Here is a 22,613-nt window from a genome sequence, read left to right on the forward strand (position 1 = left end):
AGAATATATATTCAGGGGCTAGGCTCCCCAAATTCACTAGAGTGTGACCTTGGATATCAGGTTTCATTTTTCTATAAGATGGGATACATAATTAATATAAAATGAGAAATCTGTATATACCAGTGAGATCATATCTATATGACCAGTGAGTGTTTGGTGTAAAGGCTGTGCCATGTATCTTCTGGTGAAAGCACCTGAGTGCAGGAAGAAGCCAGAGGTCTTTCTGCCAACTCAACTCTAAGTATTCAAAGGCCTTTTCATCCTCAAACTTTAAATGATTACTTCTTACTTTCTAACTTTCCCTGATATAAATATTATCCAACTGTTCAAACATTGCTTACCTTTGATTTGCAGAAGACAGAGACCTTCCCCACTGGGCCCAGATCCCAGGGTGTTAAAATTAACCATCACCATGCAAATAAGCTAATGACTTACTGGTTGTAACTGCCATGAATAGACATAACTCTCAGATAAAGGCCATTAGAGAAAATTGAATAGTTCCAATGTGCCGAAAAATTGGATACATCCTATTTCATAAATCATATACAGAGGTCACACTGGGCAAGTTATTTCCCTTTCTGAGTCATGAAGAAGACCCAACTTGAAGGGATCTATATACTCTTGAGAAAGAGGACTCAGGAAGGAGCATTTACAACGTATTATGTCTTCATGAATGCAATCTTTGATTTTCTCTCCATCCATGGGAGGATGATAGCACAGAAGCAACAACCAGGACAAGCCAGGCCCCTCTCGTTCTCTTCCTTTCCCATCTACTGCCCTGGAGGTTGCTAAGTGGCCTCGGGAGGACAGAAAACCAGAACACAGAAGTCACAGAAATCCATGACAAATCCCACTTTACCTTCCCTGACCTTTGGTTTTTTAAACTGTAAAATCAGAATAGAACCCATTCTGTGTTGTTAGACTGTCCTAACAGCATAGGGCCTACATGACACTTCAGAAGCTAATAACAACCTAAGAGTCAATTCTGACCCCAAAATGTGATACTACATGAGAAGTATCATGGCATCCCTCCATGTGCTCCTATATGTCAACGATCTGCTCTCCCCCCAAAAGTCTAAAAGGCAGATTCTACAAAATGCATTGGAAAGAAGCAAAGGAAGATTGAATGTAAAGAAAAATCAGTACATAGAAACTGCTGTGGTTTGAAAATTCCAGTTCCCACCAGGATGCATAAAAATCTAATTCCCAATGTGAAAACCTAGGGAGATTAATTATGACAATGAATGCCTGCAAATGGATGAATGTTATTATATGAAAGCTCACAGAAGAGGACATGCTATCTTGATTTTTCCATCTTCTGCCACATAAGGACCAGTCCTTTCTGCCATCTGGAGGATGTGGCAGTCAGACATCATGTTGGAAGAAAAGCAGTGCCTCTCCAGACACAAATCCATAGGTTCTTGATATTGGACTTCCTAACGTCCTGTACTATGAGCCAATACATTTCTGCCCTTTATAATTACAGTCTTGGCATTTGGGGATAGTAGCATAGGACAGAAAGCATGTTTTGAATTGAGCACAGACAAACACTGCAACATTTCCATGATTAGACGCACTAGCCCTGAAGAAACAACTACCATCCCAGCTCACATACCAGGTGGCCAAAGGATTATGGGACATTCAATGGCCAAGTCAATGTGAGCCAGAACCTTGGTTCAGCCACAAGACTAAAGTATTCTCACCAGCTCATTAATGAAAAGAAACCATGGGAAAGATTTAACCCACTCCAAGGCTTGACTCGCCCTGTGTTTATAAACAGAATAAGCAAAAGTGTGAACAAGCACAATCATTCTCCACACACTGCTGACTTTTCTGTCATGTACATAGTTTTGGAAAAGGGATGTCAGATACACTGTGTACATCTGCCTACTCAAGTTAACTATGTAGATCTCAAGTATGAAGGCCAGAACCTGTAGAATGTTGTTTCAGGAAGACTCACCACTGTTTCTAGAACACCACATGTCACAGCAACACTTGAATGGTGTCTAAGGCAGAGTAGGAGATAGTCAAAATGAGGGTGGGTTTGAATAAAATCCTATCCATTGTGAGGCTTTAACTCTGTCTCCAAAACATGGCCATCTCTGCTTGAACACATTCATTCATAATAATAGCTAATATTGCTATAGCCATGCAATTCCACTGATAACATCTGGGAGATGTTGCATGCTCGAGCATTTGTTTCTTTTGTGCGTAGGGAAAGGGAGATAAAGGCTAAAGGCTAGGAATTTCCCAAGGTGAAGAATCAAATACAAGTCTGGAAGAGAAGAAATTCAATGCACACAAAAATGAGAAACCAACCTTCTCTGCAAAATGTCAGTCATAAAAGCTGAGAATTAATCACCATTGCATGACCCTCATAGAGGCTGAGGCTTGTATTTGCATCACCTGTTAGAGGATTGATGATGGAGTTCAATTAGAAAATTCCATTCCAAGAAACAAGAGAGAGTTCTTGGAAACAGATTCAAGAAACAAAGGCTACAAATTATAGTCATGCAAGTCCAAGAAAGAGCCAAGGAGATTCTAAAGATGTATTGATCTGCTAAATACTAGAACAAAAGAGATTATCCAAAATGCAGCTCAGAGGACACAGACACCTTTTAAAATGAGAAACCAAGGCTATAAGTGAAGAGTGACATAGTCTAATGACCATTTCATCAGCATTCCAAGAAATAAAAGACAGCAGATGTGCAAAGTAGTATTTTAACAAAATAGCTTCCACATTCAGAAATAACAAATATCAAACAAAATAAATATAAAAGATGCATACATCTTAGAAAATTAAAAAGACCCAAGAACACCAAAGACAAAGGGGATTTTGGAAATATCCAAAGGTAAGTGGATTCCATTGCACAGTGGTTACCATGCTGAAAGTATCCAGAGAAAAACAGGAGTTGAATGAACAGAACTGCTAAGTGTCATTCACAAGAGAAAAGACGGCTAGAAATCCCCTGGCTGGGGAAAGGGACTGTCCTGGAGTTTCATATCCAGATGAACACACTTGTAAAAAAGTGGCTGAATTAAGACAAGAATGAAGATATATAGAAAAACCCAATTTATAACACAAAAGAAAATATGTTAAATTAGGCAACAAAACCCAACATTAGTGGGAATGCTAATACAGCCTAGCCATATTGGGTTTAGTTTAAAAATATGTAATTATTTTAACATTATAATGAAACTCACCACATTAGCAAAGTAGAAAAATCATGACTATTATCAATCGACAAAAAAAATAATTTGATAAAATTAGTGACTTAGAAAAAAAACTTTGACCAAACTAGGAGTAAAAGGAACTTTCTTTAGACTGACCAGGTGCCATCTACATGAAAACAGTATCATGAATGCTATGCTTAACAACCCATTGAAAGCAGGTCCTACGAGAGCTGATGTCAAATTTTCACCACTTTGATTTATTATTATATTTCAAAATCTGATCCAGGATAGAAAGGAAACTGCATGAAAGAATTATCAGAATCAAAATTGTCCTTATGTAGCAAGCCACAAAGGTAGTGGAGGTTAAAACTCACCTCTGCTTTGTTCACAAAGTCACACCCATAGAAAAACCTGTGATTCCCTGGTCAAACCAAGAATATATGCATCTGTGTCCACCCAGACACCTTTCCCTTCCCTCTTTCTAGTTCTTCTGAGAATGTGGTATGAGTTTGCAACTCACTGTCCATGTACAAAACAGAGCAGTATCTCCAAATAATTGTTCCTAAACTATAAAGGAACTTAGAAGGATGTTGATGAATAAATATACAAAATTCATGTTAATCCCAGTCACCAGCATATAAGGGAGGGGGGAGGAGAAAGAGGAAGGAAGACCTTTAACAAGAGCAATAAAACACATAAGGAACATGAAAATGATTCTTCTGTGTAAGCCCTTAATTGAGAAAGTTGTAAAGAATTGTTAAAAGATATGAAAAATGCCAAGATAAATTGAGATCATTCAGATATCTAACATAGCATGAAAATGATGAGAAGTGTCAGTCTACCATTAAAATATCTATTTTATAGATTCAGTGGAATTACAGTTAAATCTCAACAGGATTTTTCCTTAGAACTTGTCTATCTGAATCTGAAATGTACAAGCAGGATTATATTAAAAATAGGACATTTTTCCTATTGGGTAAGATTTTTTAGCTAGTAAATACAAGGGAATATTGGTTCCCGAATGCATTCAAGAAGATGAATAATAGTCCAAAGATTTACCCAAAGAATACTGAAACTTAATTAATAACAGCAACGAGAAGACAGAGGGTAATGGATTCAGGATTCATATACTGCCCAACCACAAGCAGAAAGAGAATGGAACTTGGGAGGCAGATGGCGTCCACTGCTGCTCTTGAACCTCACCTTTGCTTCAGGCCAGAGATGCAGCTGGACTGAATCAGAGAAACAGAGTCAGAGTACTGTTTTTGGAGCCTATTCTACAGTCATAAAGAATGAGCCCAGCTCCAGCATCAAGAATATAACAAGTCTTATAGACTATTCTTAAAGAAATGGTTTTCTGGTCCTTAAGACATCAGCAGAACAAATAAGTAGGCCTGAGCAGTCCTCAGACACCAAGCCGTAGGCTAAACATTGGACCACAGCCCTACCTCTGCACACACACATTCCAAGTGCCTGCTGGAGGCTATGGGTCTCCCTATGCTGCTCTCCCTCTTAGTGAGAAGGTTTTCCCTTGTAGTGATACCAGGCAACTTCACAGAAAAAGCTGCTTTACCACCCAAGTTCATGGCTAAAATGAGACGTAACTAGCTGTGAATGAAAACTACCAGAAACAAATCTTAAAGAAAGCCACATGAATGCATAAAGTCCCATCCATGGATGGGTCTTCTGGTCAACCATCTTCTGCCCACCTTAGTCAAGGTTGAGAGAGAGAATACAGCATCCTCTCTGCTTAAACCCCAGTTTTATACTAAAGATGAAGATGGATGAGTTGTCCTTTTCATAAGATTTCCTTTTCTACTGGCAGAGATATGCAAATGCTTAATCAAGTAAAGCACTGTAATTGCTGTAGCATGAGTTCAATGAGATGCCATATTTCTCTTGCCGTGGGTGAGCACTCTACATGCAGACATCCTGGCGGGAATGTAGCTACTCTAAAGAAAGTCTTGTGCTCCTTCCTTTGACTATCAGACAATTGAAACAACTGTCTCCAAGAAATTGGAATTGCCCCAAGATCCGGGAGAAGGAAGAGCTGAAACCTGGTGCTGGCCAGGAGAGGCTGTCTCTAGAAAGAATGTACACAAGGCTGACAAGTTGTCATTCCACCTTGCAGGAGACATTGGAGTGACACAATGACAATGGGCAGGACCACACCTTGTCCAGGACTAGTTAGTTATGCATACCTCTTACCTTCCATTTAAATCTAAACCTTATGTCAGGACTTTGAAGATGAACTTGGGAGGTCACTACTCCTCTTTATTTGTCCCTCTTCCCAATATGACCACACTGTCTCCTTTCTCTGCCTTTCATTCTTATTTGTCTCTTTAATTGAAGCCTATTTGAGGAAAGATGGCAGCGTTTAGATTGTTAGTGTTTCCAGGACGCAGACTCTAGCCTCAGCATCTCCCATAAAATATACAACTTAGGACCATATATGTCTGTTCTCTAGGCCCCCAATTTCCCATCTGTAAGATGAGAGGGCTGGGTCTGAGTGCCTGCTTCAGATCTAATATTTCTACAGTCTAATGGCCTTCTCCCCTAGAAACTTGTGAAAATCAATCACTAACAGAGTCTGGACCCCAGTCTTTCTCCTTCAGCATACTCTGTGGTCTTTGTTCAAAGATGGCTTCAAGTGACAAAAGATATATGGGATTCATCCAAATGATGGATGCTCATTTCTCCTGCTGACTGTACTGGACACCCCCACATCACTGTTTATCCAGCTACTGTACATCTAGGGTACAGCACTCCTGCTGCCTATACTCCTGGGGGTTACCACCAAAGGCAGTTACAGTTTTGCTGGTTCCCAGTCCCAGCCTACCCTGCCTGTGATAATATGAGTCTTAATCTCTTCAAACACAATTGTCACTGTAAAACCCTCCTGGAAACTTGCTATACTTCCCTCAGCCCCATGTCTCCATGCAGATCACAGTTCTGTAATGTCCTCACAGCTGTCAGATCCTGGCCCCAGCTCTCCCTACATCTTTTAGTATTACCCTTATGTTAAAGCCCCCAGAACTCTGTCTTATTCTTCTCAGGAGTAGCCTGCTCTTCCCAGCAGCCAATATTTGTTTTAAACAAGGCCGTCACTCTAATCTTACTCTGGCCTCCCAACAAGGCTACTGCAAGACTGCAGTGTTAGCTCCATTTATGCTGGATTTGCTGAGGATGTTGACTTCCTAACTGTCCAGTGACCTCCTACAGTACACTTCGCCTCCTTGCTAGGGCCAAAGTCCCACAAAGATATGCCAACAACACCCAGTATCTGGCATTGTGTTCCATGTGTTAGAATCCACCAGGCCTGGGGCTGGAGAGATGGCTCAGTCACTAAGAGCACTTGTCTGATTCCCAGCACTCACATCAGGCAGCTCACAAATCCCCAGGGGATTTGATATCTCTGACATCTTCTAGCACCCACACTGACACACACATACCCACATGTAGACACATACCTTACACATAATTAAAATTAATAAACATTAAAATTAGAAAATCCATTAGTCATGGGATGGAAGGAATGGATGGTCAGTTATGACTGCCTTCTGTCCCTTCAGTTACCAAAAGGAGCTCCTAAGTCCTCTCTCCTCTCTTTGGCCCCCTTCTGCAATCTGTTCTCTTTATTGCAATCAAAGCATGACAACACTCAACGCTTCCAATGGCACTCCTATCACTCCGATTGCTGAATGAATACCATGGAGGAACCCTCTGGATCTGGCTCCCATCAGCTCCCATCTGACCTCATCTCCTTTGAACTCTGTCCTCACTTTACTCCATTCATACTGACTTTCCTCACATATGCCTCCAGGCCTTCACCCTTGTCTCCAAAATGCTCACATAGCTTGTTCCTTTTCCTCTTCCGGTCCTCCACTTGATCTTAACCAAAAGGCTAAGAAGATGCTGGCCTCTGCTTAAACGTGTGCTTATCCAAACTGATCCCACTCTTGGAGCTCCTTCATCTTCTCTTATATTTCTACACAGTACTGAGAACTGTGTTTGCATCCTGAATATGACCTGTTGACTGTCCTCTTAAACCAAAAAGCAAATCCTGCAAGGGCTGGACACTGACATTTGCCCACTCCTGCTTCTTGGGTGTCTCGAGCAATGCACAGTCCATAGCAGATGCTAAGCAGATGCCTGAATAGATGTGAGAGTGAGTAAGTGAGTAAATGAGTCTGTAACGTAGACCCTTGGCACCCTGGGCATTGTTCCAAGATGTTGCTATCTGATGGGACAGCTATTGTCCTCTCCTGCTCAGTTCCAACCCTGACTACTGCAGCAGATGGACAGCACACATTTGGGGACTTTTGTAAATGGCAGTCCTCAGAAAACTGAAAAGACAGCAGCATCTGTGGAGGTACAGCCAGGGCTACCCCTGCCCTCTTTCTAAATGCCAAATTTTCTAGCTTGTTCTCCCCTCACCTCTCTACAAATTCCACAAGACTGAAGGGCAACTGAGCTAGAGAAACGAAAATAAACAGGGTGTCCCAGAGGAAGCTCTTTGTCTTTCTCTTTGGGGCCTGAGCCCTGACCTCCTCTACAGCGTCCTGCAGCCACGTTACATCCACCTGGTTACTAGGCTGAAGAGCCAGTTCCTCCCTATCACAGGAGGGAGGTCAGGAAAGTGGAGAACAAGAAGGGAGCCAGGAAAGGGAAGCAAGGAAAGAGAGTGGCCAGCAGGAAAAGAGCAGAAACAGAGAAAACACAGCCACACTAATCAACAGTAGACAGCCAGCATGGTGCTGACCCCTCATGTCTCCTTACCTGGGCCTCTGGGCTGTGAGAACAACGGATTAAGATAATTCAAGGGAGGAGGGAACCCTCAGCTTTGAGTGCCGCATGTAAATCCAACATCGATTCTTGTTTGTCCATGACTGGGTAGGTGGCAGATGGGTGGGCGGGAGGGTGACCAGAAGAAGAGGAAACAGATTGATGAGTGACAGGAGAGTGAGGAATGCAGAAATGATTGAGCCAGAGGGACCATGTGGCCTATCCTAGTGTGTGACTTCTTTACAAGGGTGGCTCTGTACACCCAGTTCTCTGTATTCTCTTTACATCCAGCAGGGTTGCACGTTGGCAGCCTCTGACCCACATAATCATTCAATACTGGGCTGCTCCAGGGAGCCTTCCTATGGTGGTAATGACCTTTCACCCCACTCATAATCTACAAACTAGAGATGGGGAAACAGAGGCCTGAGCTCAGAGGAACCACTGGAGTTCAGCTGCCTTCTCCAGAGCACTCCTTGGAGCTATGCAGGAGCTTGATGTCACCTGATCACTATCTCCACACATCTCCTAGATGATAGTCTAAGCCATCTTTCTGGTTGCTCAACAACACCTCATTTATTCATCCACTTACTCATTTACCCATCTATCCGTTCACTCAGCAGGTCCCGGTGGCATGTGTCAGTAATGTGCTGCTACTAACTAGGATAAAAGAATGAACAAAAGTGAAATGTCCCAGACAGCACAGAGCACCATGAAATAAAAGAAAATGTATTAATTATTACAGCAAAACAGGAGATCCCTACTGTGACGAGACCTTGAAGGAGGCACACTGTGCTTTAAAACTTTATAAAATATGATTTGATCTAGTCATGGAGGTCATGCATATGAAGAGTGAACTGGGAGAGAAGTAGACATTCAGCCTGTGAGGAGAGGAAGGAAGAACGTCACAGGCAGAGGAGCACCCCTTGAAAAGGCCTATGGCAGCAGGGAGAAAGGAACAACCCTGACAAGCCACTGAGACAAAGCAGTGAGGGGAAGATGTGGGCAAGGTCACACAAATGAGACCTGGTGTGGCTCACTTGGGAATTCCACCGTTACCTCAAGATCAGTTGAAAGCCACTGAAGTGTTTTGAAGCAGAGAAATGACAAAATCAGAATTGTTCTGAAGCCCCTTCTGGCTGCTCTGTGAAAACAAACTGGAAGGCAGCCAGTACGGACATATTGTCACTCAGGTGTTTAGAGTGGTTGAACGAGAGGATGCTGTGAAGATAGAGAGACGTAATGGACTTAGGAGATACACATTAACAGCAACATGCATGGGCATGGCTGAGCTGGGCTTGGGGCAGAAAGGTGTTGAGGATGATGGCGTCATCGTTCTGGCTTGTGCAGCTATAGAGATTGAAAGGTCATTCAGTGAGATCTAGGTGAGGATCAGGTGCTCCCCAGGGGGACAAGGCAGGGCGGAAGTGACAAGTGTTCCATGCTGAATATGTTGAGTTTCACAGGCTTGGAGACATCAACTTGTGAGACCCCTCGACTACCTCTCTGTATTCAGCAGGTACTGTGTAGTATTGACTCCGCCTGTCTCCATACTGACTCAGTTCAGACTCCTGTAATTATTCTAGGTGTAATTACAGCAACATCCTGTCTCTCTCCCGTCTAACTTCTCCTCCTCACATGCAAGTCTTTCTAAATAGCATCTCCTAAAAGAGGCCCACGCTGAACCACCCTCACCCTAACGTACCCATGCCCTGTTACTCTCTACATTAGGCTCAATGTGTTATTTCTTCAAAAAAGAAAAACACTTAGTATCATATTGTGTTGATGTACTGTGGAAAGAAATAGGCATACATGTCTTAGCTCTGCCAAGAGAACATATACGCCAATAACAAGGCCACATGTTGCCCACAATTGGGTTTCTAAATCCCATTACCCTAGGAAAGAAGCCTGGGGTCTTCAAACAAATGGCTAGTTCCATTGAACTATAACTCTGAGACTCATGTAAACGAATGGAAAAGAAACAGAAGCCCACTCTCAACAGCCTCCCACTGACTGAATCTGTGATCATGTGACCATCAAAGCTAAAATAAATACAACACTTGATTCATCCAATGAATTAAAAAGATATGAGACCCCCGTGAGGGTGGAAATGAGTAATCTTTCTTATAATAGAATAACAGTATATAAATAGAGAAATAAATATAAAAAATAATGAAGTCAAAATTGTGACTGATGAATCACTATAAGTTTGATGACAAATCTGGCATGTATATATTCTCAAACCATCTCTCCACAAGTTACTTGTTAACTTTAAGAGAGAAAAGCAGCAATTTCGCTGCAGAAAAATTGACAGATATCACCCAAAGTGAGCAATGACAACCTCCATCACCAGGTGCCAGACAAGCCCTATTCTGGGGTTTTCTGAAATAGACTCAAGAGAACATAGTTGCCTGCCCAGATCATACAGCCTAACTCCAACTATGCAGACCACCAAACACCCAAAACGTAGGATATTTAATGTAATAATAATCACCTGTACTGTTCAAAACAAAAGGGCCAAGAGAAATAAAGTAGAAGAAACTAACGAGACATGATAGCTAGAAGTATCTACAGACTAGATCTGGGAAGAAGATGGTATAGCGACAAAAATGGTATCAGGGCTGTAGTAGATAATCTTTATTGTCAATTTGGCTGAAACTGAAATCTGCCAGGAGACACACTTCTGGGCATGTCTATAAGGAAGTTTCCAGAAAGGATTAATTGAATAATTAAGACACCTAAATACAAAGGGGGGAAAGGAAGCCAGATGAGTACAAGCACCCAGTTTCTCTGTCACTGCACTCACATCTTCACCATCCCAATAAACTACATCCCTTCAAATCATGAGCCTGCCACAGCTATAAGAAAGGTGAGGAACACAGCACGGCTGCACTAAGATAGGAGACTGTCCTTTCCCCAAGCACACACTGAACTGTTTAGGAATAAAGAGGGATCATGTCTCCAATTCATTCTGAGATTGATAAGAAATATGAAAAATTGATATGCATTCACACAGTCAATACGAAACATATTGTGGTAATGTATTTATAGCCATGATATATAAATTATAAAAGCAATAAAAATGCATATATAATTGAGAAAGAGGTACTTTCATGTTATTGGAGAGAAAAGAAAGCAGAATGGTTAAACAAAGATATGTCATACAATCATCTGAAAACTGGATAAAGAATTTTTTATCTAGTCTTACAAATTTTAGTTAAGTTTGATATAATGTTAAAATTCAAAGTAGCATAAAATAGTAAGCACCTAATAAACAATGAGTGAATAGGTGAACTCCTTTTGGACTACAACCTTTCTATTGAAAATTCCCCATGCCTTACCTATAAATATGTGAGAACTATCTGGGTAGATGAGCATGGCATCACGGTCCAATACCCTTTCAGAGCTCTCTGCATAGTCTCCTGTCTCATTTCTATCACTAGTGAACACTCATACCACAGGCTCCAGTCGCAGTAACTTAAATTCCCCCAAGATTATAACTAAGAAAAGCTTAGTGGGGATTGGGGAAATGACTCAGTGGATAAGCACTTGCCATGCGGACATGAGGACAGGGGTTTGGATCTCCAGCACCACATGAAAGCCAGATGGGCACAGCAGCCCACTTGTAATCGGTGCTCAGGAGACAAAGACAGGATCCCCAGGGCAAGCTTACAAGCTAGACTAGCCAATGGGTAAACTCTGGGTTCAGTGTCGCAGCAAAGAATGTGGAGAGTTAGAGGAAAACGTCCACGGGCACACATGTGCATGCATACCTGCACATATGTGTGTCCACACACATGTGAACACAACACACACACAAACTCACAGCCCAGCACATTAACATATGCCAGTTCTCCTCTCTACTTTCTGGAACTTTTTATCTTTCAGGATGAAGATCATGAGTGTCCATCTCTGGAAAGGCCTCTCTGATGTGCACAGCTGGAGAGGACACGGCCTATATGGACCATACCCAACAGATGGACCTCTGTGTGTGCATATCTGTCTTGTCACATGGTCAGATGATGACTTAGGGACTGGGATACTCATTTGTCCCTTTAATGCATGCTTTGCCTGGGTCCTAGCACAACAAACGGTCTCAACTAATATGTCAGACATGAATTAGTGACTCAGTGCTAACTAAACCTCTAGATTTGTCTCTGGGTTCTTTACCCTCAAAATGTACAGAGGGGTAAGGGAAATTTGCTAGTCTCTCATTCTACACAGAAGAAAGGGGACTCAGGGAAGGGAAGGTAACAGAAAGCTCAGAGGCTCAGGAGAACTGGTATCCACCTCTCCTGAAGTCTGGTGTTCTTTCATGAAGTTGAATGGGGCAGGAATCAGGGAGCTTGTCTTTCAGGGTTTGTTTATTCTATGCCAGATGCTAGGTTTCTAGTAACCTTCCTGCTTCTGTCATTGCTTCTATAATAAGACATCCATTTTACAGGTCAGCAAACTGAGACCAGACATCAGGTCTTTTTTCCTGTCTGAAAAGCTTATGTCCTAGTCCTCTCATATTGCCAATGTGTGCTACACACCTCTGACTCCATTAGGATGAATGACCTGGATGAAATAGTCCATCCCACAATGGCATCTTTTAAACCAGCAGGGCATACAAGCCCACAATGCAGCTCACACTCTCAGACCACAGGCCACACTTGACAGCATTTCCAAACCAAACTATTTGGTTTGTAAGACTAGCCTTCCATTTCTCCAGTGCAAACTGAACACTATACACAATTACTCAGCCAAACTGCTGACGCCTACAGACACTGCATCACGCCTGGCAGAATCCTGTCTGCCCAGAGACAACCTCAGGGGATATGGGACACACCAGAGCTTGGCACTGGGGGTACCTAGCATTGGAGGAGGGGAGTTTGGACTGACTAGATGATGGAGTTTTGGTGGGAACTACATTCCAAGAACAGAGATTGATCCAGGGAAGAATAAAACCACCGATGCCCAGTGTCGCCCTCCCCCCATGATGTTGGCTGGGAGATTCTCACCTGTCCCATGAGATGTTCCCTCACCATGTACCCCTGTGACCCAGGAAGTGATGATCCCCATCTGAGGCTGGGAAGGGCAGGGATGCTGCTCAGTGATGAAGCTGGTGATATTCACTTCCTGGTACCAGACAGAGACAAGCCCTTAGGCCTTCCCCTAGTTTGCCTGCTCTCAGGCTTCCAAAACGGAGAGAGTTGTCTATTCTGTTCAGTAGCTAGTATCCATCCACTGCAGACTCCACAGTGGCAGACCTGGCAAGAAGTATGGCTGGCTCTGGCCTGGGCCTTAACTGACCTAGCTACACTTCAGTTCCCTTGTGTCTAAGATGCAAGCGCCCATTCCAGAAGCTGTCCTAGAGATTTCATGAAACAAAAGATTCAAAGGTCCAAAAACAGAGAACTGCCTTTTACTAGTTATTAAGTGTGGGAACTTGTAAGTGGACTTCCCACTCACACATTCTGACATCCCACATCATGCTCTCTCGCTGCTTTTAAGCCTGCTTACCAGGTCAAGTTTCAATGTCTGGAAGCCAAGAGAGCACAACCAGAACGAATCCACGGCAGAGGTACAATCTCCTCTTTGAGGTTACATTCATCCTGAAAAGAACAAAGCCACTACACCTTACCCAGTAGCAGGCCCAGAGGATTTTCTCTTTCTTCATTTGTGACCAAATGCTTCTCATACAGTTAGCCCTGAACATGAGCAACAGCCGCCACCTTGATTGACTTAGCAATCCTGGAGAAGCAGTCACCCACACAGGGCTGGAAAAGGTAGGCACTCTAACCACTGCCCTGTGCAAGCATGGCCCTGGTGTGGGAATTTTTCCCCAACACAGAAGCCTCTACAAGTATAATGATCCCACAGAAGGAAGTAGAGCTTTCACCAGCCTTGTGATAGCCTAGGCCCTGCCCTGAGTGCCTACCAGTAACAAATGGCTTTCTGACTATCTGACTGATTTGGGACCCCTTCTGGAGAAGAGATGGGGATGAACTCCATCCTGTGGCATCCAGACTGAGAGGAGGAGGCAAGTTAACCCTCCATGGGCCCTAGCACACTCTGAACTCCCACATTCTTCATCCAAACCTCTGTCCCCACAAAGCCTCAATCATGTGGAGGGAATCAGGGCTCAGACCCAAGAGACACAGACCTCCCCGCAAAGCCTAGGGCAAGGCAGGGTCACATGAGGAAGGGGCAGTCATGGGGCCATGGCCAGGTTTAGGGCAAGGGCCAAACCCCTTTGGGCACTCAGACACTAGGGCTTTTAAGACACAGAGGGGCTGTCAGCTGAAGCCCTCAGAGCAGGGGTGCTGATCAATGCCTCAATTCATCCTAGACAATCCCTGTTGTCTGAACCAGCACAGAGATAGCCATTATCTCCACCAGCCACTAGGAAGAAAAGCCCTAAGACATGGTACCAATCGGAGCTCAAGCACAGAAGTAACAATTGAGACACAAAAATTAAAAATCAGATGAAATATTTCCAAGTAGGACTGACAAAGAAAGAAAGAAAGAAAGAAAGAAAGAAAGAAAGAAAGAAAGAAAGAAGGAAAGAAAGAAAGAAAGAGAAAGAAAGAAAGGAAATCTAAACAATGTGACTTTAATCTTGGAGACTAACAGAATTCTTGATTGGTGGTTATTCTTTTATTATTCTCATCTCTTCTGTAAAGTATAATGGAATTCCCAGTTAAAGAAATGTAGTCTATACAGTTATTAAAGTAGAAATCAAAACTCAAGTGATAACTTACTAACTTAATAGAAAGGAGCAGTGTGATGTGCTGGGAGTGTCCCAGAAGCTAGAGTAATGAGGGAGACATGAAAGGGAAAACACTTCCTTCTCTTTGCAGCAAACCTGCTACACTAGCCACAGCCAGACTTTATTTATCCATCTCTAAGGGTCAGATCTAAAATTGGACCGAAGGAAAGACAAACCCTAGTGAACCTCTCTGGAAATGATTAAGCCTGGATCATTCCCCAGTCCTAAGGCTGAAAGGCAGCCTTAAGGACAGATCACAAACACGAAATCCTCCCTAACTTCCCAACCAAAGAAATCACATGGGATTTGGACACATCCCAGAAGCCTATGGAGGAGAGACTGGCCAGGGCAGAAGGGCTCTGGAGTTCATAGTGAAATAACCGTAGTGGAAGTACCAGCCCCTGGCACTTGGGAGCACTCAGTGTTCCAAGCACTGTTATTGGTGCTCCCAGTGGTCTCCACATAACTGTGGAAGGAGAGAGGGGGCTGTAGAGAAGGCTGTCTCCCCAGCAGCTGCAGGCAGGGTGGCTCAAACCCAAGAACAGAAGGAAGGGGTCCAGGCCCATTCCATTTCCCATCCCCAGCCCAGCCCCACAGTCTCCCTGCACTTTGCAGCAGAATGATCTAAGCCATGAACGTGAGTCTGGGGCAAGCTATGGTGCTGAGGTTCACTCGCACCCTCTTTATCCCATCTCACGTAAGATAAGCCTTCTCCCCTCTAAACGAGCAACTGCTGCATTCCCCACGTAGCCCTCAAGGCCAAACACAGGGTGCTCTGCGGCTGCCTCCACAGACAGACCTCGTGCAAATGAGATGAGATACACAAAGGCATCACATCACCTCCTGCCTTAATCCCCAGTCAAAGCCCCCAAAGGAAGGCATTCCCCTACTGAGGCCAGGTTTCTGAACCCATTTGTCAGAAATGCCCAATGAAGAGCACAGGAAATAAAAAGGAGGCTAGAGGCAGATGCCAGGGTCAATTCAAGGCTTGTGGTTTTGCACACACATTTACAACATGGATGTACAATACATACATGCCATTTTCCATGGGTGTACATTCTGCGTGGAATGTGGATGCACTGTTAGTGCACATGTATGAGTGTCCTGTCCGCCATCCCCCACCCCTGCCTCTTCTGATTATGAACGTGGAGTTCCACTCCTTGCCCCGTGGAGTAAGATCTATCAGAATCCCATTCACTCTTATACCAGATGAGAGCTTTAAGCTCCAGTGTGGCCCAAAGTCCTGAGAAAGCAAAGCTGCCTGACCTACAGACAAGGCACCCCAGTTGAGGACAACAGTTGGGGACAAACCAGGTCACTCTAGAAAGTGTCAGTTCAAGTATCTATTGCTTGTTATCCACTTTCTACCTTCTGAGCTGTCTCTCACCCTCATCCGTCACCTACACTGGCAGGAGCCCTCCCTCTAGACAACTTCCTGTGTCCTACACAGAGGCACTTCACTTCCACTGGCTCAGCTAGACCCACCTGTGTGCCACAGACAACAGCAGTCACCTGTGAGCATGCTCCAGGACCACCACACACACACACACACACACACACACACACACACACACACACACACACACACACACCGGAGCAAACATGCTAGAAAAGTCCACATGCTGACAATCCCTCCCACTGACACCCCCTCCTACACATAAACTCTCACATTGACACAATCACACCTGCTATCCTATTGGTCACAATTAACGCCAGCAGCTCCAGCCTCGGCCCCTGAATCTAACCACAGCTAGCCATCCCTCTGCTACTTACTCTGAGCTTACAAGGCAGAATGCGGGTGTGTGCAGAGGCCAGCGATGGGTGGCAGCACACAGCAGCTGGAACTCCAGAGGCCAGGCGCAAAGTGGCCTCAGGCCGGCGCTGCCGGAGGCGGCCCCACTGCCCCAACCCCCCCCCCCCCGGACTCTTCCCTAGCGGTGCACACCCAGCCAAACGTTTATCCTGCACCAGGCACCGTGGCCTGCGAGGCTCCACCGAGGAGCGAGGGCTATTTCAGAGCCCCTGGCCACAGTGGAGACCGCGTGCTGTCTCATCTGTGGGAGCTTTGGAATGGGGATGCGGTCGGGTCTAATTAGAGACCCAGCTCACCCCTGGGCTGGGCCATCACCCAGAGCCACCAGAGACGGCCAGGCGAGGGCGCCTAAATGTGTCCCGCATGCCAACATCTGGGGAGGGGAAGGGACTGTGCTGCTACAATCAGTTTCCTGAAGCAGAAATAAAAAATAAAACAAGAAGAGATTTGGGCACAATTCACATCTCTGAGGAGGGCCCAGCCTCATGGAGCAGCCCCAAACGCCAGGAATGTGACTGGGTTTGTTCACTGCAGGTGCTTCCCTTTGGAAACTCAGTTACCCACTTAAGTCACCCTCCACATCATAGACCTGCCAAAAATGACAGGGGTTATTGATGAGATGCCTCCCCACCTCACCCTCACCCTGGGCTCCATGTCAGATGGCTAAGTCCACAGAAGTCTGGTTCAGGTCCAAAAGCTCTGGAATGCTACATTTTTAGACTGAAAGGAAGCTTCTAGTTCATTCCATTCAATGCCTTCCACCCTGTTAGGAATCCCTGGGACCTGAAGAGCCTCTGCCTTCATAGACTGCCAAGAAAAGACAGTTGTCAACCACCTGGGGCCCTGATGGGAAGTTTGCAGGTTTGCTCACATTATATGTTCAGGGAGAGCAGGTCAGCATCACCTCTGTAATACAATGTCCTGCATCTCTTCCTTGATGCTAAACACTCCTGTTCCTTGCTTCAGGTCTGGCTGGCACAGCTGCTGCCTGGCCTTGGAAATATCTCAGCTTTGACATCAAATCACTCACTTGGGTTTTCTGGGGGCTCAGGGCTCTGCAGGTAGCCCAATCATTCCCAGGACAAGCCAATTTCAATTCCAGTCTGCTTCCATCCAGACTTCAGGACTCTGGCCTCAGTTGTGGGAGAGGACTTCAGTACTGTATCCTCCAGTCTGTTTCTTTCCCTGGAACAGGGCTGCGGCCTCTAGGGGACATGGGCGGGGTGCGGACATTACTTCACACCTTCCTCAAGTGGGACATTTGCAGAATCTTCTCTCCATGTGCTCCTGGTGGGTTAAGGGGTATGCAAATAACTTGGATTCTGTCCTCCCTCTACTACATCCTAGCTGTGTCTCAGCCATGTCATCCAACTACTCTGAACTTTAGTTTTCCCAAATATATAATGCAATCATAACCAGGTCTGCCTGCTCATGAGGCATTAAAATTGATAGCTTTTAGGAATGGACAAATCAATTGTGCTTAATAAAATGACAGTGGATAGATCCACCACAATCCATAGCATACTCCATGCTCAGGAGTCTCTGACCATCACAAATTGCACTCTCATTTTGTTTTGATAAAAGAGAGAAATAACATAAAGAAGATAAGAAAGTAGAGATATATGGAAATATCTGAGAGGAGTTAGAAAAGGTGAGACTGTGGCAACACTTCATGCCAATAAAAATATATTTTAAATTATCAGACTATAAATAAAAGTATTACTAAAACAAAAAGAAGTCTGAAAGTTCAGGGATTTGAAGTGGCCAGGAAGGCTAAGATGGTTTGTAGCATGTCAGAAGTGAGGCTTAGGTCTTAAACAGCATCTCTGTTAGCAAGAGGCCTCAGAGGGCTTTTATTCTGAGACAATCTTGTACCTATATTTGAGAGTAAGAAGAATCACTTAGCTTGCTACATGTACCCTTTAGGCACTTGTGGTTAAAGCTTCAACCAAACATACACACATGCACATCATACACACACACACACATGCCACACATAAACAGATCTAAATGCATACATACACATACACAAATACATACAAATATACACACAGACACATATGTACGTTTGTATATACACATGCAAACCCATAAATACAGACATAAACATACATGCATGCATACATACATACATACATACACACACACACACAAAGACAGAGACACCCAAACACACATATATGCACACAAACATACACACATATATATGTATAATATACATACACATGTGTACCTATACACAGGAACACACATAAGTACACACAGAGACACATACACATAACACACATACACATGTATACACAGATATACATGCATGCCCACATACATGCACACTCACACATGTATGCACACAAACACATACATATACCCTTCCCAGATACCTACAGTACAGCACAGCCTCCTGGACTCCTGGGCTCCCCATAAGCCCCAGTTGTCTGGCCTCTCTCGGGTGGATTCGCCATCCCCTGGGGGCCGCCTCATGGTGTCAGTCTGGGTTGTAGTGATTCAGGTATCCTTACAGAGGCCCCTGTGAGCAGCTCCATTCTCTCCACCCATCCTTCTGGACCATGGCTGATGAGGCCTGAAGGACTAATCAGGACTAAGGCTGCCCCAGGAGCTCAGAGTTAAAGTATCTCCCTTTTACTCCCCTCTGCCTGCTTGGCTTCCCCAGCACTGCCCTGCTTAATTCTTAATGGAAATTCCATCCCCTTTGGAGGCTCTAGCTGGCTCAGCAAGCCCAGGCATGAGCCAACAGCAAACCCCACCCAGAGAGAAGGGGGCCTGCCTGGCCATATATGCACATACAAATGTTCACATACACACTGGCAGAAACTGTCACAAAGTCAGAGTCTGCCCCAGACACAGCCACACACTGAAGGAAAGTAGGATCCAAGTCACTATGGTAACACACAGTACGCAGGGCTGTTGCTTCTCTAAGTTTCCTACCAGCACTAAGTTCTGTTCATCCCCATTTTATACACAAAGAAACTGAGGCAGGGAAATTGAGTAGCTCATGTGGGGAATCTGGTAATCAGCTCAACACATGAACACCAGGGGCTGTACAGAGAGGCACGTGTTCATTACTCATGCATTTTGCAACTGTGGTAACTTTTTGCAGACATCATTCCCATTACACAGGCAGGGAAAATTGGAGGCCAGGTGGCTCAGATCTTCCATCTGGCCTCACAATTGGGGGTATAAAGGGTGTTGTAGCTTGGATGTGAACTATCTCTCACAGGGTCATGTGTCTCCAGCTTGGTGCTGTTTTGAGAGCCTGTGGAGCTATAAGGGATGGGGCCTAGCTAGAGCACTAGGTTGGTAGAGGACAGGACCTAAGGGCTATAGCCTAGCCCCACATTTAGCATTTGATCACTCTGGCCCTTTACTTCCTGGTCTGCAGAGATGAGCTATGGGGAACCCCAACCTCCCCTGCCCTTCAATGCCTTCCCCACCGTGATAGACTGTACCCTCAAACCATAAACCAAAACAAGTATTCCTTCCCTGGAGTTGCTCCTGGTTGGGATTTTTAGTGACAATGACAAGGAAAGTAGCTAAAAAAAAGAGGCACAGAGATGTTTCAGGGAACCCCCATAAGTGCACTGGACACACAATTAGGAGACAGATACGCACACCCTAGGTATAATCACAGATAGCTTATGCCACCTAAACAATTACAAATCTGGGAATTGCCCAGAGTTGCATCAGACAAATGTCCATTCCAGCCTGACTCCAGGTCCTTCACCTCGAAAAGGGTCTAACCTCCATCCACCAGTCCCACATATTGCCTACATGTTACTTCTGGGAGCACAAGTTTACTCCCAAATGGGTGAAAGACTTTACATTTACAATCACTCAGCCAAGTCCATGCCAACTCCCGTGGCATGAGTCCGGCTTTCCCTATATTCCTTTCTTGAACTCTGAAAGAAGGCCCAGCACTGCCACATCCTCTTGATTCAGTCACAAAGCACATACCAAGGAGCCCTCGGAGAATCTGAATACTGTCCACGGACTGCTCAAAGAGCTCCCAAGTTCACAGCATGAGATGTGCTCTCCAGACCCAGATGAGGGTAGAGAGAGCCCATGGGAGCTCATAGCATGGCAGTGGACTGTTAACATCATTTCAAACAGAGCTGTGCTTCAATGAGATGGTAGAGAGAAGGGAGGGTTCAGTAATGACACAGGAAAGTCCTCCACCTGAATTACTGAGAGAAGACATGTACAGAAGGCAAGATCAGTGGAGTTCAGCAACTCAGGAAGTCAAGCTCTCCCAGAAGTTTTCCTGCTACACTAGCAGCATCTGGGCAAGAGATGCTCATCCTCCCAAGCACCCGCAAAAGCACATGCCTAGGAGGACCTGAGGATGGCTTTGCTGGGCAGCCCGAGAGGGGTTTGTCCAGGAGGACCTGAGGATGGCTTTGCAGGGCAGCCGGAGAGGGGTTTGTAACCCTCAATACCATTTATCTTCAACCACATATCTAAGCAAACACCTCACAGGAGAAAGGGTCATTTGGGCTCATAGTGTGACGGGATGCAATTTATTGTGGTACAGAAGGCATAGTAAAAGACTCTGTGTGGCAGCGGCTTGCAGAGTGGAAGAAGCTGGTTCATGGTGGCAGCAGTGTGCAGTTGGTATGTCTCATCGCCTCATGTCTTGATAGGAAGCAGGCAGGAAGTGGAACCAGGTTGTAAAACTTCAAGGCTCTCACCCCTTGTAAGCTACTTCTTTCAGTGAGGCTGTACCTCCTAAAAGTTCCACAACCCACCAGAACAGTGACACCAGCTGGAGGCAAAATATCCAAACACATGAGTCTATGGAAGACCTTTCACATCCAAAACACAAGGCCCCACAATCAGATCAGGAAGTGCAGTAACAGGGGCAGTGGCTCTAGGAATGGGAGACTTGGCTCAGTAACTGACATTTCTAAGGAATTCATTTGAAGACTACGCTTAAGAACCACTGCCTTCTAGAATAAGAGAAAGTCAGGGGTCAGTTCAGCTCAAATCTAAATTTCCAACCAAATTTGCAAGTAAAGAATCCAGTCTTGAGGACAATTAGTCCTTTCCCTTATCCAGCCACCTTGCCAACTTCTGTGTTACCCGTGCTGACTGCTGGTTGACTTTCCTGAGATCCACAATGACCTCTGTTTCAGCATATAAAAGTAATGTCTTTTACCCTGTCTTCCTCCAGCACAGAGGTTATCAAGATGAGGCTCCTGCACAGACATAGCTCTGGACCAGACAGGTTCTCAAGACTGGGATAGAGCCAGATGGTTATGGTGGTGGCAGCTGAACTGACAGCTTGGCCCACAGAGAGAAGAGATGGACCAGGGTCCTGTTATTCTGTTGCAATCTGCTGTCCTGAATCTCCCCTGTATTCCTGAGTCACACACATAGAGATGCTGCTCAGCATCTGAGAGGGGGTGGACTGAAAAGCCATCAGCACTGGGGCCACTTATAACAAAACAGTCTAGAAGAGGGGATTTCCAAGAGAAGGCAGCTCTCAGGAGTACCCTTCCTTCCTTCCTTCCTTCCTTCCTCTCTTCCTCTCTCCCTCTCTCCTTCCCTTCCTTCCTCCCTTCCTTCCTCTCTCTCTCTCCTTTCCTTCCTTCCTCTCTCCCTCTCTCCTTTCCTTCCTTCCTTCCTTCCTTCCTCCTTTCCTTCCTTCCTTCCTTCCTTCCTTTTCCCCGAACACTATCTCTATTTCTTTTACTGTCCATGTGACCCTAGTCCAATTCCTTATTTTGAGACACAAGAACCTGGAAATATAAGCAGGTGCTCTTTGGACTCAGATCTCTGCCCATAAGAAAGTTACTGTCTTTCTCATTGGAAAAAGGGTTCTGACCCTCTGGGGAGACCTGGAATAAATGGCCGAGGTACCTGTTTAACATATCAGAGTGAACCTGGCTACCAGTTTCTCCTGGAATCCCAAAGTCCCTACCTGTTATGGGGTTCTCCTGGCTTGCATACCTTGGCCCCTACCCCGAACTCTCAGCACAGGGGACTTGGCTGCTCTTCCCTATATAATCCAGACATTTTGGCTACCCGCCTTTTTTATACTATTGCTGTCTTAGCTGCTCACTTGGTTCCCCT

At 44.9% G+C, this 22,613-nt stretch overlaps 1 protein-coding gene across 2 annotated transcripts in view; it reads right to left on the reverse strand.

Moving 5' to 3' along the window:
- Nucleotides 1–16,591, reverse strand: part of Insc (INSC spindle orientation adaptor protein) — a 97,447-nt gene extending 80,856 nt beyond the window's left edge. The window contains exon 1 of one of the 2 annotated variants that reach the window (XM_040756044.1): nt 16,484–16,591. The gene's annotated coding sequence lies outside the window, so the exon portion shown is untranslated. The remainder of the gene's footprint in view (nt 1–16,483) is intronic. The other variant, XM_040756038.1, reaches the window with a different exon arrangement.
- Between the last annotated feature and the right edge of the window lie 6,022 nt (nt 16,592–22,613).

This window comes from Mesocricetus auratus, unplaced genomic scaffold, assembly GCF_017639785.1.
Source record: "Mesocricetus auratus isolate SY011 unplaced genomic scaffold, BCM_Maur_2.0 Super-Scaffold_4256, whole genome shotgun sequence".
NCBI lineage: Eukaryota > Metazoa > Chordata > Mammalia > Rodentia > Cricetidae > Mesocricetus > Mesocricetus auratus.